Below are 6,266 nucleotides of genomic sequence, written 5' to 3'. Positions count from 1 at the left end.
AATTTCCCGTATACGTTAAAAGGTATAATGCCCTGGAAGAAAGGATTTCACACAGATGCATCTTCAGTCTGTATTATGATAATTTTCTCTCTAGGAGTGCACAAATTTGAGGGGATGTTTTATTTTGTTAAGATTTTTGTCACAAGTAGGATGATTCAAGATGCACTCTAGGTGTAAATAAGTAGTATTAAGTCATGCTGGTTATAAAAATGTGTGGTTTTTCACTGCACGTGAGAACTCGGGATCTACCTTTCATACGTCATCATCAGCTGAGAAAGAAGACGTGAAGGATGCCATTGAATATTATGGGGTGTGGGTGTGTAAACCCAAGTATTTTGGATTACAGCCTGATTCAGTAAGTTGTACTATACACTAAGGTAAAGAAAACTTACCAGTCAGTGAATAATGCTGAAGGGAGAGTCCTGTAGGTGAAGGCTGTATCCCAGTCTGAAGTAAAGTTGGATACAGTCTTCTTACGGTGGGGTAAAATCCTTGTCACTATGCCAGATGCTTGCTGTTACACTGATTTGTTTTCAGTTGGTTTGCTTAAATTTTGAGCGGTGTTTTTCCTCTTGTGCACTGCTGAGAAACAGTGCGGGCAAATGCGGGTTTTTTTGCCTGTGCAAAACGCACGTTCAAGTGAAGAGGGAGATTTGTCTATAATACGCTGATCTGATTGATTAAACATGCCGGTCTTCCTCTTTGTAAGACAAAGATCAAAGAGAACGCCTTGAAATGTGGTGACCTTTCTGATGCTGCCCCGGCCTCTGCAAAATACGCTCTTGTTTGGCCACGTGAAGTGTTTGAAAAGGGTTTTCTCAGAGGGTATCCTAGAGGGGAATAAGGCAGGTGTCCTGCTTGTGGCGGGCGTGCGGGGCAGGGCTGCACAGAGGGGTCTGGCGTCCTCTGGAACACCCGAAGGGACAGCGTAGCAAATGATTTCCACCCCACCGGGCATCACGAGAGAGGGACGTGCCTAATTCTAGCAGGCAAAGCGCAGGACTTATTAAGCCTGTTGCAAGGTGGTAGTAGTTGGCCAGTGAGCTTGGGAAGGGGGAGGGTGAGACAGGTGGTGTCTGGCTGAGGTGCTCCTTCCCTCTTGTGAGCAGAGGGGTCTTTGCCGCGGGAGAACAGGGCCTGGCTGACAAGAGGGGAGCGCGAGGAGCGTGAGGGTCTCAGCCCGCTGGGACACCAGGGCTGCAGGCCCTGTTCAGAAGGCACCACGAGCCGAGGAGGCATGTGGGGAGGGAGCGTGTGGGCAGGACTGTGACACGGGGCAGAAGCAGTCGGAGCTGTTGAGAAACAGCGTGGGGACAGGGGCTTGAGGGGGCTGGGTAGGGTTAAGGCATGGTGCGGTTTTCCTGCAAGCTTGGGTTCCTGATTCCTGGGGTGAGGGCAGGAGCAGGCAGGTTTCCCTAATAAATCCTTTCCTTTGCACCTTGGAATGGAATTTATTATTTCTGAAGCTTGGGTGAAGAAATAATCCTCCCTTAGCCAGTTCTCTGTGTGGTGAACGGTAAAAAGCTTGTCACGTTCGTTCCCCTTGGGTTAGCTTAGACGGCCGGGGACTGTAAAATGCCAGACAGTAGAGCGCGATGGAGTAGAGGGAGGAGGGTGGGTGAGAAAAATGTTGGCAGTCTTAATGAAAAATGGTATTAAAGCAATAAAGCGTGAAAAATAAACATGCTCTGTGACAAATGCTGGCAGTTACAGAAAGCGAGCAGGCGAGAAGGTAAAAGCAACCCTAATGCCTAGGCAAATCTAACCCAAGAAACTGTTGTTTCCGAGTCCTTCTCTTGTTAAGAAGATGGTGACGCAGTGAACCTTTCATTTAGTATCCCTTGATTTTTATTATAAAAATGGCTTTCAAAATGCCTTATTTCTATTATAGGATGAGTTTGCAACAGGAATTGCATAGATTAACTGTATTGTTTTTTCTTGATAATCTTTCTGTCTGTAGCTGTTTACTTAAGGATAAATATATTTTAGAAACTACCAACTTGATAGAAAAAAACAGCACATGAAAATCCCACTGATAAGGCAGCAATTTTACATCGGAAAATGAGGAATTGCACAGTGCTGACAAGCAGTTACGTTCAAAACCTTGGGAAGAAAGGTATGCAAGAATGTGGGTTGAAAATGAGAAAAGGGAGTTGAAAACAAGTTTTCAAAATGTTACAGCAGAACTAAAGCAGCTGTTTGGTGAAATTAATGAAGCTGGGAAAACTACTTCCCCTGTGGAAGAAGTGTCAGAAGATGGCTTCAGCGATGAATTGAAGAGTTCTCATGTTGTTTCATCTCATGCAACAGAGTCAAGTAACAACTTAGAAAGTAAAGGTGAATTTGGAGATATTAAACTTATGCTAGGTGGGAAAGTACCCAAAATGGAAACTGTAATCCGAGTCTTGGTGTCCTTTCTGATCAAGATAACTGAAATGCAAACACGGAAGATACCTGGAGTACGGATGAAGAAGATTGCACAAATAATATCAATGATACAAAGGTGCCTCTAGCAAATGGAGAGAGAGAAAAAAAAAGCCTCTTATGGAAATGGAAGAGAATGAAGATGGAAGTAGCAGAAATGCAGTGGGAGGTTGTGAATACTTCCTGAGATACAGCTTAAAACCCAAGTCTTTTGGATGACGTTTCTAATATGATTCCTAAAATAAGACCAGTTTCTACACGTGATGAAAATGCACTTTTTGTAACAGAGAGGGAACCTGGAAAAGACTCTGGATTTAGTGACGATTTTCCCAGGGACTGCTTTATCGACAACAAAATAGGAGAAACAGAAATGGAAAGTCTTTTTGCAAATGCTCAGCAATCATGTGCCATGCTGAAAAGGAATCTTGATGAAGAACTAAAACAAGATACGGGAAGATTTAAGGGTAAGGTAGGAATGCTGCAAATAGTAGTCCTGGCTTTGGAGAAAGAGAAGGTACAGCTGCCAAAAGAGGTAGTTCACCTGCTACTCCTTTATTCTTTAATCTCGCTCCGGATCAATGGTCCTGTTCACTTCAGCTATTTGTCACGAAGGGAAGATGCTTCCTACAAATTGGGTTGTGTTCTAATGGAAATAGGTGACTGGTGAATAAAGAGGGCAGTGGAGAGTTGTCTTTTTCCCCATTTTTGGAAAACGGAATGCATTATTGTTCCAGTTTAACAGCAGGTGGCACTCGGTTCCAGTGCAAGTAGTTATCACTTCATTGCCATAAACAGAAATCCATATAAATATGTCGGTTCTGATTCTGAATCAAAGAATGAAAATAGCTTCTGAACAGGGTCTTGACTATTAATTCATGTGCTGTGATATCTGCATGGTGTGTCTTCATTGTCTTTTGTGAAAATTCCTCTTTCCTGTGAAACCATTTGTGTTTGTGGGTTTGGGATCTTTTTTTTCTTTCCTCCCCTTGTTCAGGGAGCAGTAGCCCAGCACAGTTCCACTTGATTTTTTTCTGGTGGTGTTACAACTAACGCTGCAGTCCTTCTAACTGTCCATCTGTAATGCTTTCACTTTTTTGTTGTTCATGTTTTAAGATACACTATTGTTTTCTTTCTAAGGGCTGTATTTTTGTTATGTCTTTCATGATGAGTGAATTTGAAGAACTCTCAATGACATAATACACTTTGTGGTGTAATTTTGTGAAAATGCTTCTCTATGGATTAAAAAAAAGATTTCATTTTGTATTATTTCAAAGGTAAACCTGAATCAATCCATCTTGGATGTGGTGTTTCTGTCTTCTAGAAATACTAAGAAATACACGAAGCTTAACTTTGTTTTTATAGGTTGAGAAGAAAAAAGCAAAGAAAGATGTTCAAGAGCACAGGCGGTGGCAAAACAGGAATGTCTGGATAAATTAAATACACCACCAGGCAACATGACTAATTGGCAAATGAAGCAAAAGATTACTCTAAGGAAGAACGCCTGTTTGAAAATGGAGAATGAAAACACTATAGAAGAAAAAAACAAAAAGAGTTTTTCATCTGGGGAGAGCTCAAAATTGATTAAAATGCCAATGAAAGGGTAAGCTAAGGAAATAATCTCTAATTCTTATTTGTAGTGCTATGTAAGTGTCTTAGGTTTTCTAATACTGTAGTAGTTGAAGTAGTTTCCCCAGGGGTGAAAGCCCTAGTGAGTAGTCCACTGCTTCTCAAAAAGCGAAGAAAATTTCTTTTTAGAAAACACGAAGCTCACGATGGAGGTTCAATTTTATTGCCTGCTCTAAAAAAAGAAAAGTGGACAAAAAAAGAAAACAAACCCCACCCAAATTCCTGTGATTTACATGTTAATACTGAGGCAAAATGCATCTTCAAAACCAGAAAGAAAAGCAGACTGGAAAAAGCAGTTACTTTTGTAGGAAACGGCCACCTAGAAAAGAAAAGTAGGAAACTGGGGTTTGCTACTACTCCCTTTTCTAGGTGATTTTAGTGATCTCCGTGCAGTTGGTGTTTTCATTAAGTTAATATGCCCTTTGTCAGGAGAAGATGATATTACCGAACCGGTCTCAAAAGTCTAAAGCAGGCACACATATTTTTATGTAAACCTAAGCAGGAGTTTTTTCCTGTCTGTCCTTCAAGGAATCTCTGCTCTAGATGCTTTCTGTACCGTGGCTATTTGGATATAGTCCAGCTTAACCTGGATCTAGCTCAGATTCCATGTGTCCCCCTCACTCCTAGGGGCAGGTTTTTTAAGCACTTGGGTATCTTCCATGATCTTTGCAGTCAAGTCTGTGGTTTTATCATAGATATTTGTCGTCTCAGTTGTTTCTGGACATCATCTTAAGTATGTCTGTTTCACAGAAATACTTTTTGCAAACCTACTCACTCGGTGATTTTTTTCTTTCTTTCCGTGTAATGCACTAAAGTTGCCCTGAATGCCAAAGGTGCAAAGGAAAGTAAAAGACAGCCTTCAAAGCAGAAGGCTCATCAGCAGATGAGCTCTTCCAGTGGCAATCATGGTCAAGTACCGGACGATAGCACTTCCAGTGAAACGTCTCAGGATGAAGGAAGGTATGCATATAAGGAATGTTGAAAATAAAACTTACTGATAAAAACTGACCTGAGAGCTGGAGGCAAGTTTGGGGTTTTTGTTGTATTTGGGGTTTTTTGGCAAATCTGATGCATATGAAGATTCTTATTCTTTCGCGTGACCACACTACCTGATGCGCTTTGTGTTGACACACATTTCTTTTTTGTTTAGAGTGCCTTGAACATGCTGGCCAAGTCAACAACGAGGTCACGTGCACAAATTCTGATTAATTACATGAGTGTGTGCACAGGCGTAGAAGTATTACATGTGTTTAAAAAGGGCGAGGAGAGACTTACAGAAAAGCAAAATTCCTCTTTCACTGCAGGTATCTCAGGATTTTTTGCCCTGCTCCCCGCTCCACCTTTTCTCTTGCAGCTGCGTACCCTCCTGACTTCTTGCCCACCCTGAACTTACCTGTGTGGGTTGTGGCAAAGTGAGAAAGAGAAGTTGTTGACACTGTTCAGCACTAGCTAAAAATCTGGTGTGTTATCACCGCTGTTTTGGTCAGAAATCTAACACACAGCGCTGTGTGGGCTGCTGTGAAGAAAATAAACTGCATCCCAGCCAGACGCAGGACACCAGAGAATCCAAAATTACAGTTCTTTGACCTGTAGGAGAAGGATTCTCAGTACTGAAGAGAGCTAAACCCCTGGTATTAAACAGGGAATGCACGTAACCGTATAGCTACATGTCTGTAGCTGTAAGATTTCTGTCACTTTGTGTGAAGCTGAGAGAATAGTTATTTCAACTACTTGCTTAATATCTTGCAGGAGAAATAGCCTTCCAATAGACATAATGGTAGACAGTAACTGTTTCAGTCTTCAACTACATCTAACAAAGTTGTTATACTAGATTTTAGTTTAATTCATTTCTGCAGTGAAGTTTTCAAAGCAACTGTAGTGTTATTCATAATCAATGTAAGCATTTCAGTACTGAAATATATTTCTGTTTTCTAGACCTGCAGCAACAACCGGGAGTGAAAAGAACAAGGTACTGTAAAACTGGTTTCTTGATAAACGGTTTCTATCAGTTTTTAATCACTTAAATGGGAACTGTGTTTATGTTGTTGTGATAAAGAACTTAGTCCCAAAATAGGATTGCAATCAAAGTTTGCAATTTATTAAGCAAATAGAGGCAAGCAAACAGCGCTGGGTGCGTCGGGAGCCTCCGCTCCACCAAGACGCGCGCTGTACAAAGTTTATTTTTGGTTTATGTTTCCTAAACTAAGACATATTCC

At 41.4% G+C, this 6,266-nt stretch overlaps 1 long non-coding RNA gene across 1 annotated transcript; it reads left to right on the top strand.

Moving 5' to 3' along the window:
- The first annotated feature begins 225 nt into the window (after nucleotides 1-225).
- On the top strand, nucleotides 226-6,021 carry LOC129784135 (uncharacterized). Its single transcript, XR_008746518.1, has 4 exons — nucleotides 226-316; nucleotides 3,787-4,024; nucleotides 4,866-5,010; nucleotides 5,986-6,021. It is a non-coding gene; the product is annotated as an uncharacterized LOC129784135 (long non-coding RNA).
- The last annotated feature ends 245 nt before the right edge of the window (nucleotides 6,022-6,266 follow it).

The sequence above is a fragment of the Falco peregrinus genome, chromosome 3 (assembly GCF_023634155.1).
Source record: "Falco peregrinus isolate bFalPer1 chromosome 3, bFalPer1.pri, whole genome shotgun sequence".
Lineage (NCBI taxonomy): Eukaryota > Metazoa > Chordata > Aves > Falconiformes > Falconidae > Falco > Falco peregrinus.
The sequence above is the reverse complement of the archived record's forward strand: the minus strand, read 5'-3'. Positions and strand labels throughout refer to the sequence as shown.